Raw genomic sequence first — 13,969 nt, 5'->3', positions numbered from 1 at the left:
CTTCATTTTTCTTCTCCATTCCCTCTTTACTTTGTTTGAAACCCCATTTAGTTGGGATAAGGCTGAGTTGTTATAATTGTTGTTGTTGTTTCTGATCAATTCTTGTGGAAAAGCTTTTCCCGTGGCCAAGAAGTTGTTATTAATTTGATTGACTTTTGGGGAAAAGATGCTTTACCATTGAGTAACCTTTATTTGTTTTTTGATGAGAAACCAAATAACTTAAAAACCATCGAGGAAAGTCTCAACATCGTCACGTACAGAGGTTCTAGTTTTAGATATCCTGGAATGATTAGCTTAATTGATGGGCTAAGACAATAAACTTTACTCCCCTTTTATCAAAAAAAATTCCTTCCCTCACCATCTTTGGGTTTTTATATGTTCAAAACTATCTTCCCGTTATCCATTTCTGCCCTTTCCTGCCCCTTGGTGAATGGGATTATGGGCGGAGGGTATTTTGGAACAGATGGTAGTGTGGTCATCAAAGGAATTCGAAATTTGGAGCAGCCGGTAGATAAGAGAAGCCGAAACCAAAGGTTCCTTATTTTTGGTTTCGTATTCATCATTATCACACCGAAAACAATACAACCTACTGACCGATTGATTCCCTTGCGCCACATGAAGAGATGGGTTGTACGAACTTGTTACAATGTGACCCGGAAATTGTTGAAGTTGCTGACCTTGAAATGGTTCGTTTATTAAAAACAAACCAGGCCAATCAAGACAGTCTTTCTATAAGAGTTACACGGTGCTTCTTGGATTAAGTTTTCCTTCACCAATGGTTATGTGACGTTATGATTGAACTTAGTGTTCATCGTTAACTCCCTCACCTTATTTAGTTCATAATCGAAATATCCTTTCGAGGGTCTCAAGGGGTGAATGAAGCGATACTATCTTCTTCATTGGAGGGATACTGGAACCATGCTGCTTAATTGGCAAAACAAAAAATGACACTCTAATTCAGGGATTTAGTAATCTATATCGGGATCGGTCCGTATCGGATAGATCTACCCTTGTTTTCTTAAAAAATAAAATCGGATTTTTTTTACATTTCTCCCCTTGGTCTGTACCGTTCCACCGATATCATTGATATGGGCGATCCAATACCCATTCCTTAAACCATGGTCGGATCGCGGTTCTAATGAAATGTACTTCTCTCACATAAGTGTCCCAAAATCAATAAAGAATCTATCCACCACACTAGTGCAATTAAATTTACTCATCATCTGCTTCTGCAAGAAACTACTTTCCACAGCAATAAACTTGTCCCGGCCGTACTTCTGATAGCCCAACAGAACCAGAGCTCATAGGGGTCGGTTGGATATGAGGAAGGTGAATTAAATATCACCATCCACCTCCCACTGTGAAAATTTATAAGAGTTCAATTTCTTCATTTCATCAATTCCACCAAGCTTTGATCACTGACTCAACTGAGTCGCCATTGTAAAGGATATAGTGTTACTTGTCGAGCTGTCCTATTAGCTGGTCTCAGGGTTTCACGAAGATGTGCTCCGCCAATGTTCTGAGGCCTAATAGTGTCTTTAGTATGGGCTAGACACATCTTGTGCTCAGTTCAAGTTCACCGAATTTATTTATTTATTTATTTTTATAATTAAAAAATTCATTACCAAAAGGAGAAAAGTTATAACTTATAAGGAGACCCCGAGAAGATGACAAAGAGACACAAAGAAGGAAACAAATACAAATATACAATGCCACACCCAAATTAGAATGAGCGGGGAAGGCCCCGAGAAGAGGCCACAAACAACTTGTTCTGACATCAAAGAGGATAGATAGGGTTTTTTCCAAATGCCCCTTCAAATTGCCCATTTGTACAGATGCATCTCTGAAATTTTACTATTTTTAATTGCATCCTTATTTTTCAAACTTTGTAACACTTTAGTCCAGTCCGTTAGTCTGGGAGGTTAGACGTTAGTTTCAAGGAATCTAATGACCAAAATACTCTTATGATAAAAACCCACTAAAATTAAAGAGTAAAGTGATCAAATTGCCCTCATCTTCCCTAAATGATTTACGGTTTAAAATTGAAAATTGAAAAAACCCTAAAATCATCCAAAAAAGCATCCCTCTTTGGATTATTGATGAAAGGTTGGATTCTGAAATGATCTCTTTTGGTGGAAAGGTTGGATTTTAGGGTTTTAAGGTTTTTTCGATTTTCAATTTGAAACCTTAAAACGATTTGGGGAAGATGAGACTAATTTGGTCACTTTACTTTTTAATTTTGGTGATTTTTTTTTTTTTTTTAAATCACAAGGGCATTTTGGTCATTAGATTTCCTAAAACTAACGTCTAACGTCTCAAACTAACGAATTGGACTAGATTGCTACAAAGTTTGGAAAGTAAAGATATAATTGGAAATAGTAACGTTTCAGGGGTGCATCTATACAAATGGACAATTTGAGAGGGGCATTTGGAAAAAACCCAAAAGGATAATGTCCCAAATCTGCTGGAAAGACTTAGATTTTAGAGGCCACCTTATGAGATTACGTTTTATCCAAATATGGTATATAGGGGTGCCAATTGTCAAAGGCAAGGTTGGTCTCAAGGTCACAGACTGAATTACCACCAAAGGTCATATCCACCCCTGTTCAAAGGGAAAAATTCTTCTCTTTTAGGCCAACATCTTGAAAGGTCACTCCAGAGCGTTCAAACATAGGTAGCATGAAGGAGGAACGAGGGTATGCCTCTGAATAAGAAAAGACAAGGCCTGCCAATTTATTTTATCTTATTTACATGAAGAAAATGAATCTATTTAATTGATCTGTTAACAGAAGTTTATGTGTATACACATTCTGTGCAAGTGCTTGGAAAAACTTGTAATTGGCAAAAGAGTGTTAAAAACAAGATAAAAGAAAAAGGCTTTGGGTGGGGCTGTGAAGATCAGACTGGTGGGCCTAAGCCCACCTGACTTTATCTAGGTTTGATTTTGGCCTTAATTTTGGTCTGAACCGTTCTAAACCCAGCCCAGTCGGGTCTACTTTTAGGCTTTAATTAATATTTCATCATCATGATCCCTCTCGCTCTCTCCCCACCCTAGTAGGGATCCGGCTCCTCTCTAGGGAGCTTAGCGCCCAAGGCACGCCCAGGGGGCATACAAGGGTTGGGCTGTGCCGCACACATCTCGATACATGCCTAGGGATGTGTGCAGCACAGCCCAACAGCTGGATGCCCCCTAGGCGTGTTGGGCTCCCTAGAGAGGAGCTCAATCCCCTAGTGGGTTGTTCTAAGAATATTTAAATTTTTCTTTTTTTTGATACTAATAAGATTGGACTAGGTTTTCCTTCACTCTCCTGGTCATGTGACTATGTAATTGGACTCTTGGAATAGTGAGTCTCATCATTAACTCTCAAACTTGCTTTATTGATGAAGGTCTGAAATACCCTTTTTTGATCTAATCAGAGGATCAAATCTCGTGATTTTTTAAAGAGATTCTCTCTTCACCATGGGTGAAGGAAAAGGAGAGAAATTTTTCTTGTATAAAAAGGGAAAAGTTAGTGCTCCAGCGATTGGAGAAAAATGGCAGGGTTGTTGAGAGGCAATTAAAACTCCTCACGCTCTTATCTATCACTCTATCAAACCATCATCCACTATAGACACTTAAAAGAGACGCATGCGAATGAACTAAATATCAGGTGGGACCCAATTAGTAACTTGGTCCTCATCCTCTATTCCTACCCAAAAATTAAAAAAACAGATTGTGGTTGGTGAAGGCAGCAACAGCTCAAAGCTCTTACAATCACTCTCTCCATTGTTCCTTATTTGTTGGCTATCCAAAATGCTCTTCATTGATTGAGCTTTATTGGCCATGTTGCTTACTCCTCCACGGTTCCACTGTGGACTGGTTCAAATTAAGTTAAACAAAAGGGATTGAGAATCTCTTCATCTATGATGTTTTAATGCTTTTATTGGACTATGGATGAACAATTATCACCTCAAATTTGCGGGCACTTCCAATTCTTTCAATTCCTCTAATAAGGGGGGAGTGGATCCCATCTTAAGAAGTGTTTTCGGACAGGGGGTAGGGTGATCATTTTCACCCCCATGTGAGGAATTGGAGGATTCGATCGAATGTTATTATAACTCTCCCTGTAAACGGATTAAATACAATCAAATACAAGTATTCTTTAATTAGATACAGATATCCCTAAACGAATTTAGTCATTTATATGTAAATTCGGATTTTTAACTATCCATTTACCCCTTTTACCTCTATATATATATGAGAGAGAGAGAGAGAGAGAGAGAGAGAGAGATATTATCATGGAACTGTGATGTATGGAAGAAGAGTGAAAGTGTCTTAAGACATGCATCCCATCAATTCCATACCACTCCATGGTTCTTCACTGTGTATTAAGACATGCACCCCATCAAGCTCACTAAAAGAGAGTACCTTTTTAAATTAATTTTCATTGGGTTCCAAAGTATCTTCTAATTCTATTTTATGTGATATTCAAGTCAACTCCTACAACGTAATCTTAGGAGACAAAGACTACTCACCAAAAATCCTAAACCCACAAGAGCGAGAGAGAGAGATTTTTAGGGTCTAGGGAACGCGGGACAATGGACCATAAAAAAGGAGAGAACACAGAAGGGACAGTTTCCCAAGCCGGCCTCCTATCCTATTGGGATAGCCTTTTCAACTTGATTCATTCTTCTTTGATTATGATAAGATAAGATGCTTCCATTAGGGGCCCCACTCCACTTATTGGTAATTACATTGTTTTACTAAGGTCAAAGTCAAATCTTGCGGCCACATTAATGGTTTTTTAGGCTGGCTAGATAAAACCTTTATTAGGTCCTCTCTAGGGTCACACATCCTTTCTAGGGTCACACAATCCCACTCTCCCACCCAATCTCTAGGTGACACGACGACCATGGTCTTCTTGGCAAGGGCATATTTAAGCATCTAAAGACTATTGTCCACTCATCAATTAATGCAGCAGGCACGCTTTATTAAGTTCTCTAATATGCTTATTGTTAGCTAATTAAGGCCAAGCCCCCATGTGGTGGAATTAGATATATATATATATATGTTTCTCAAAATTTTTTTTTAATCTGCAACTTGCTTTGAACCAACAATTATAGTTAAATTAAGGTTTTAAAAACTCGAATCGGTTATTGAATCGGTCGCAGCCGACTGAAATGGATAAGAATTAATCTAAATTGGCCCTAACCCTAATTTTTGTATCGAAAACGATCGGGGTACATTGGTTAGAATAAGAATTGCCCTATTCAATCAATTCGATTCTGATTCTTGAGTACGAGTGGACTCGGATTTGGGTGAGATCATAGCCGAGTTTCTTTTCATATCAATTGTATTAGTAGAGATCGATACCCATACAACACTGATATAGATTGATCGATACAATAAAAAAGTGGGGTTTTCACTGAAATCGCCTTAATGTATTGGTCCCAATTCTTACAAAATTAAACTTAACTGAGTCAACTCGAATGATGCAACTTGTTTCACTGGACTCATTGAAAAATTGACTTGTAATTAATTTAGAAGACGTGGTGGACACTTGTAATTAAGAGTAATCTATAGCAAAACTTGGAAAATTCTAACTAATTAAGAGGGAATGGCATGGATCATGCTTTTTTTTTGCTTATTCATCATGAGGTGTTTTAATGTTTTTCTATTTTTGTATTCAAAAGATTATATTTCTCAACAAATTAAGTAACCAATTAGAGTTTAAGTGTTATTAACTCTTAAATAAAAAAATTAAATATCAACGACTCATGTTCTTCTTAGTTCTATGACCAAAGCAAAGCAAAGATGATACCTCTCTCTCTCTCTCTCTCTCCTAAAATTATATATTTTCACAACTTCACAACTTACTTAGATACATGTTTTGTACTTTAATATGCTGTCTTCTCCAACCCATTCTCTAGATTATTTATATAATTCATATAAATATATATATATATATATATAAAAGGTATAGTATATTATTAGTATATAATATTCACACGGGTGGAGTCCATATGTCTGCACGAATCTGAGTCCAAACCCCACCATTTTTAGTAAAGAAAAGAAGGAATTCAGTCCAGCAAAGGAGTCGTGCACACGAGTGGGACTGTGGGACTGTAGAAGTGGGAAGGACCTGCCCCTTAAAATCAGGTCCCTAAGCCCTTATTATATTAATCACTTCCATATGTATCTTAGTGGTTGTCTCTACTGAAGATAAGGCTTAGACTCATTAAAACTGACCTCCCACTTGGCTGAATTGTCCCACTGAATCTCTCCCTTTCCAAAACATACAAAGACAAATAGGGGACAAAACGCTCTTTCTTTTCTCTCATTTTCAGCCAAGTTTATAGTTGAAGGACATAAATGGATGGGTTGACTTCTCAATTTTGATTGGTCATCTCTAATATTGTTTTGGAGAAAAGGATTTATATTGGCCATCACTTTTGAAATCTCTTCTTTCCCTCTAGTATTCGTATTTAAGGTTTTGAAGTGTTTCAATACGAAAAGGGTTGATTTGATTCAGATAGTTGGAATTAAAAGAGCCAAAGGTAAATCTAAAATAATTCTTTAAAAATAATAATAACTAGAGCGATTGTTTTCTATTAGGGAGCACAAGTTGCACTCAAACACATGGGGTGATCATTTCAGCCACTCAAAGGGGTGGGATGGTCATTTCACCCACCCCCATGTGTCTGGAGGCATCTTGTGCCCCCGGCACAGAAAACATTTGGCTTAATAACTAGTCGGACAAAAACAACTATATAGTTGGCATAAGATTGAGTTGACTATCCTTCTCTTGAATACCCATGAAACAATCTCTTCTTATTGAGCTAAAAGCTTGAAAGTTAATACATCAACATAGAACGATAGGACCACTTCTCTACCAAAGCTGAGCTGGATGGGCCACCATAAAAACTGGTTCTCTTTTTATTTAATTAGATGATTAGTCATTTGATAATTCAGTACCCCTTGTAGTACAAATAATTCTCTAATCATTGTTCCCTTACAACTAATCTTAAATTAATTGGTCTTTTAAAAGCTGATTATTTTATTGTTAATGACACCTTCTTTAAGTCATAACCAAAATTTATGCCTTCATTTCTTCTTAAATTTCAAGTTGTTGTCAGTTATAAGTGTTAACACTAGACCCTAAACCATTTTAATTAGATTGGGATTAAGATTGGTTAAGAAAGGTTTCCTTTCCAGCTCTTTTAGTAGAGAACCCCATTCACAACCAAATCCCTAAAATTGGTGTCTCACATACACTTGATATGTCCCAAATAACTCCAGTGTGTCACCCACACACTCTCACTCCATTCTCCTATTTTTTTTAAAAATGAAAAATTCTTATTAGAAACAAAACTACAACCCACAAAGCCAAAAAGAAAAAAACAATTTACCCCTTAACAAAAATACCAAACCCAATTTATGAAATTGGATTAACCGACAACACTACAGTGTAGCTTCCAAGTTCCAACTCCCGCAAAATCCGGAGGGCCAGGTCAGCCCCACATGAATAGGACACGTGTCATTCAGAGTCAATAAGGGTGGGAAGGGCCGTGAACGGCGCCGGTAACCGGCCATTCAGCTGTGGTGGGGACTAAAGAGTAAAGAGTGGGAATGGTTAAATGTCGGGGTGGTAAAGGGGACCCACCGGCTTAGCCGGTGACTCACTTTGTCTTGGAGTCTCGAGACAGAAACTCGTATGATAAGGTTCACTGTTTTCCTGTGGGGGGTTTACCGAAACCCATTTAAGCAATTAATAATTATAGATTAATCATATCCCTTCCTCCACCTCCCTTGTAATTAATAGCAACAAGAGGACGTGTTTTTGCGTATTCCCCAAAAATGTCCATTTCGCTCCTTTAATTTTATTTTTTGGGGTGAATTTTTGGGGGGGGGGGGGGGGTAATAGTTAAATTATAAATTTTGTTTGGTCATTGGTGGTTGGGCCCAAGGATCAAAGTCTTTAAGTGTAATAACCCAAAGAAGAAATAGATTAAAACTCATAGAGAGAGAGCACACGATATTTTATCAAAAAAAAAAAAAAAAAAAAAAGAGCACACGATGCCTGCACGTAGAGACTAGAGAAAGGCCTTTATTTTGAAGTTCTTCAAAACCGAGAAATACCCACGTGATGTCGTGACCTCACTCGCTCACTGTTGTTGCCTCCTCTCTTTTTTTCTTTTTTTTTTTTTCTATTTTGAGAGAGTGAGAGAGAGTTTGACGGAATCTTGATGTGTTACCACCTGGCACCAATGGTACCCGATGCTCGTCATATGTGACATAAATGGTTTAAGAATCAGTCATTTCCAAGTAAAGGTTTAAAAACCCAGATCCAGATCCGATTGGATCGGAATCAGTAAGAATTGGTCCAAATATATCTTACCCTTGGTTTTTGGAAGGGAAATTGGTCAAAATCAATCCAGATTTTCATGTTTGTTTTTTTCCTGTTAATTTGATTAATGAGATTGGTGAAAATCCCTTTATAATATGAAAGCGAGAAGGCAAGAAAGGATATTTTGGAACATACAAAAATCCTAGGAAGGGTTTGTGAATCCTAGGATGATGGGTGAATCGTCCTCTATGGGTGGAGAGAAACTTAATCCTAATAATATGAACCAGCTCAAATGATGATCAATTGTTAAAGTTACAAACCATTGTGAATGTTATCAAACCAATGATATAATTTTAAACATATGATCTTAATCCATCTCTATTTATATAGCTAAATAGTGTAAATAGTAAAACAAGAATCCGACCATAGAAAGTGTAGTGTAACTTGTTTATCAAGTCCAATTTTTTGAAAATATGGACCCTAGGTTCCATTTAAAAAAATATATTAAAGTGGTAAAAATAGAGATTTGAAAATTTAAGACAACGATACTCTACTCTATACAGTAATGATCGAAATTGTCTTTCTGTGCATAAACATATATGAGGATGCATATCAATACAAAGAAAATAATTTGATTGAATTAAACTCTAAAATTTGACACATACAATCCTGCATCTTTTGTCATGTTTTTTTTTTTAATAAGTTATTAAAATATTCTAATAAGATCATAAATTAGGGTTCTAAAAATTGGACTTGATCAACTGAGGCTGATCCTGATCCTGATTCCCCCAATCCAATTCGAGCGGCTCTAAATGGAAAAATATTCTATACCAATAATATACTAATTTTGGGGTGAATCCAGACCAATCTAGGCAAATTCCAATTCGATTCGAATCAGAATCATTCTAGACTAATCCAGATTTGGGTTCCGGGTTTTTAAACCTTGCTCCAAATGCTCATTTTTTAGCCAAATTTATGAGAGGGAATATACAATCTTAACAATGATGTATATGAACATAATAAAATAGAAGAAATTGATTTCGAATTCAATGAAGAGATTCCATGTTTGGTAGAATCATCATTTGCTTGGTGAAGAGACCAACATCTCTTACTTCAAAGAGAAGCTTTGTGACCTAATTTTCAGTGAAGATTTTGATTTTATTAGTTTGAGTTATCCAACTTAGTTTTTAATAAATTTTAATTCCATTAAAGTCCGAGCTTTAAGAGTGTTCCTATTTCCCACTTCCTCATTGAAGTCCCTTCTTTTTAGAACAAAAAAAATCATATATTGAGTTATTTTATTTATGTTTTTTTACTGTAAAATAAATTTAAATAAAAAAAATATATTGGGATTAAACCATGGATTCCTTCTCTTCTTCCTTTACCTATTTTAATCACCGTCCCATAATTAACGTGCACTTCTGTCTCTTTTCACCATCTTTCTCACTTTCTTTTTCACCTCTTTTTGTTTTCTCTTTACCCCTTTTTACCTTTCTTGCCCCTGAAGTCATAACTTGACAAAGCAGTTCACGTGACTTGGTGACACAGCTCTTTTCTAAAAGATTTTTAATTTGGAATTAAATGTTGAATCCTTATCTATCCAATCGGATCAGAATCGGTCGAAATCGATTTCAAAAACCGTATCAAAAGAAACGAAAGTAAACTTAATGAACTTTTTCATTTTTATCCAATCAAACATGTCATTAAAATGTGGACCGAGTTTTCTTTTAGCTTTCGAATGGTGTTCATAATGTTGGGGTAGCATGCGGAAGTAATTCTCCCATATTAGATGTGATTTGCTTGCTTAATGTGGAGGTTCAAGGGTATTTGTGCACCTTTGTTTGATGGCTAGTTTTTAAAAATGAGTTCTACCTTAGTCCCTAATAAGTGGTATCAGAGTTAGGACGTGATAAACTGATGTCCCTTAGAGGATGAAGTCGAAGAAGATCTTGATTGCTCCCAAATATAGAGGGAGAAAACAAAACAATATCTTAGTTGCTCCTAAGTGGAGAGGGAGATAAGAAATATTTCGATTGCTTCTGCGTGGAGATGTAGATTGTTGGGATTCTAAGTAGAAGTAATAATCCCACATCAGATTTGAGTAGCTTAATATGAAGACTTATAGGTATTTGATCGGGCACCTTTTCCTTAATGGTTTTGATAGCCATTGATGGTTGTATGGTTCTTTCACCACACGGTGCATGAAAACTTTCCCCTGAAAAGTTATCTTTTTCGTTTGTTTAAGGTTTCATAAAATAACAAGAGTGAATGACATGCGCGATTTTTCCCACCACTTTGGACTCACATTTGAGGTGCGGGATTAAAATTTTGACTAATTAGACAAATAAATACTACACCTGATCACATGAACCCATTGATGTTTACCACTTGACAATCTAGTGTTTGTTTAAATGGTGTCTTTTAGACAAACTTAATCGGAACGACTTGGTAATGTTTTTCAGTACATCTTATAAAGTTTAGGATCAAGTTTTCTTTAAGCCATGATGAATGGGAATCCATTCATTGCTGGGCTTTAGATTCACACGGGAGAGCATTTTTAGAAACATACTAAAACCTTTTAAGGGTTTGTGTTTAACTCAAAATTTTCACTTTTTTTATTTTTCAAACATGAACCAACATGTTCTATTAAGCTCATCAAAAAACCTATAATATTTGTTATGTGATAGATCCAATGGTAATCAAATTTTGTTAAGGAATTCTCAACATCATCATAATCATCATCTAACCTCTCTCATTATAGCCTACTCCAATTTTCTCATGTAAAGGCCTAGTGCTTTGAGAAATGGTTCAAAATCCAATTTAAGCAAAGTGTTTTGCCAGTTGAAAAATATAAAGATAAAAACCCAATATTTGATGAGTCATAACTGTCATATAAATGAAATGGGATCCCAAAATTTCATATAATATGTATTGTAGAATCTTAAATTGGAATGAACATTTTATAAATAAAAACTAGAGAATTTTTTTTTTAGAAAAAAAAATTTGTACTTTATATACCATTAATAATATCTAAAGTAGATTTTCTTCAATCAGATTCCATATAATGACTAACATGAGTAAGAAAATGTTTGACTTTCATATAAAAATCAATATAATGAATAAGAATGAGAGTAATAGCAATTACAATAGCTCCTTATAAACTTTATATGAAAATTAATAATTTTTCCCATTGAAATTTATTGCCAGATGCTTTTTGGTAAGAATTACACTTCATTTTTGAAATATTTTTTAAGCTAAATGTAGTATTTGCTCAAGGTTTGACCACAAAGAATTAAAGACGGCCAATTACATTTTTCTTATTAATTGGAGTCAACGATTATCGCTTTTTGGATGACCATTCATCCAAATGTTTTTTTAAGGTATACAACAAGGGTCTTAATCTAGTTTGGGTTGAAAAAAAATAATCCAAATTTGATCATAAAACAGCAAAATTGATGTCAGATGCTATGTAAGAATGACTGTCACTCTTTATTTTTTGGCTCATAAATTATCTTTCTTATTTAACCTAAGCAAACATGATTATGGTACTAGATTTTGTATGAAGAAAATATCTTTCATTTTTTTGTCAACTCATTTTTTGTTGGTTGTTTCATTAATTTTATTTTCTAGTAATGAAGTTCATTTTTGAATAATTAATTAAAGGGAAAAAGAACTTGGTCACGTGCGTGGTTCATGCGCCCAGGCACAAGAGTGCACAAATTACCGTTTAACTACCAATGAAATCAAAAATCTCATCCATGCAAATGCCTCTACGCATGCTCTCACCAATGCAAGGGCTACACGACTTGACAACAATCTCTTGCTCTTAAATTAAATATTTCAATGGAACTCTTTAGTGTGTGTGCCCTTAAATACTTATTAGCACAAGTCTAATATGAGATGTGATAGCCTTGAACATATAATATTCTTTTTATGATAATTCTTATAGAAAAAAAAAAATCAAAATAAAGTAAATCATCATTTATAGTTTAATAGTTTACTAGAAGCCCAAAGATAAAAAAAACCGAACAGTATTAATCTCCCATCAAGTTGAAAAAAAACTTGTCAACCCCCACCTCAACCTTTTTTTTTTTGGTTAAAAATTTTAGTCCAATTATTCTGTACATTGCAAACCATGAACCATCCTCTTTATTTTGTTGCCACAAGAGGTGGTGAGCAATTTTTCACCCGACTTGCCACCCATCCATGGGTCAGAATTTTTTTTTTCTTTTGTTTTTCATAAAAAATACTAAAAAGGGAAAAGGTTCTCTAAGCTGCCCTGGGAGGGTACGCTAATACTCTCTCTATCTCTCTTTTCTTCACATGAAATGACTTTTTTTTTTATGATAAAAAAAACTATATATATTAAGAAGCAAGAGTTTTTACAAATTTTCCAATCCTATCATGTATAGCCTGGAACGCTACACCTTCTAAATATGTAATTAGAGTGTCACCAGAGCATAATATAAACGTAACAGTGTTGAAATTATCAATTGCGTCTACTAATTCCAAAGGGAGGCAGTTCCAAAATATTACTATTGTCTGGATTAATTAAACTAAAGTTGATGTTTTTTGAGGTACACCACACTTCTTCAGGCAAATATCCTGATCTTTGGGCCTCCTTCCATCCTTCCACAAGTCCAATGAGCTCTGCCTCTGATCGATGTGGTAGGATAGCATCTTGCATCTGTTAGAATATTTTGTCCATCTATCAAAAAGTAAAAAATCTAATTTATCCTACTTAAATCTGGATTAGAATTATGAGAATAATAAAAAAAGACACTATTAGATAAGTTGCCAGATATAGGGTTAACAGTGGGAAGACAAATATTCAAATCACATAACCATTTTGTTATAGACTGCACAACTAGATTAGGATCAGCACTGGAAGATCCATGGACTACATTGTTCCTGACATTGCTCTCCTATGTACAAAATCATTGTATTGGACCTCATTGGTGCACTATTCTATACTACTTTCTCAAAGAACCTTTTCCCTACTAAAAGACTAACAACTTAGAATGATTTTTTAAATAAATCTTATTTTCTTTTCCCTCTTTTACTTCTAATAAAGTGACTGAAAACCAGTTAGCCTATGGAATTAGACAACCTAGTCATTGTTGAGCTAGATTTGGCTATTGTGAACCAAATTCCACTTAGGGTCAGAATTTCTGTTTGATTTGGGATTTTCCCCACTAGTTAACAAGGCCAACTTAAGTTGGGGTTTCCCCAGCACCTAACAAATGGATATCTCGTCATTTAAAAAGGGTTTTTTCTTATTTACACTCCTCATAATGTCAATTTTTTATCCTTTTAGTATTGCACAATTTTTTTAGTGAAAATAAATATTATCATTTCACTTGTGTATTTTAAATATATGTATAACAATGAGATTTCTTGATAATAGCATAATGATATGTCATTTTCAAATTATTTTTGAAAATCTTTTTATATCTCAAACTTGAAATTTTTTTTAAGAATACAATAAGGGACAATTAAAAGAAGGTGTCAAATTCTAAATATACCTATAAAAACATCTTTTAGACATTCCCTTAAAAATGGAACAGAAGCGAGGAAAGGAAAGATTTTCTGTTTTTTTTTCTTGGATCAATCCTGATCTAATCAAAGCTACAAGGGAAAGC

The sequence above is a fragment of the Telopea speciosissima genome, chromosome 6 (genome assembly GCF_018873765.1).
Source record: "Telopea speciosissima isolate NSW1024214 ecotype Mountain lineage chromosome 6, Tspe_v1, whole genome shotgun sequence".
NCBI classification, from domain to species: Eukaryota; Viridiplantae; Streptophyta; class Magnoliopsida; order Proteales; family Proteaceae; genus Telopea; species Telopea speciosissima.
The sequence above is the reverse complement of the archived record's forward strand: the minus strand, read 5'-3'. Positions refer to the sequence as shown.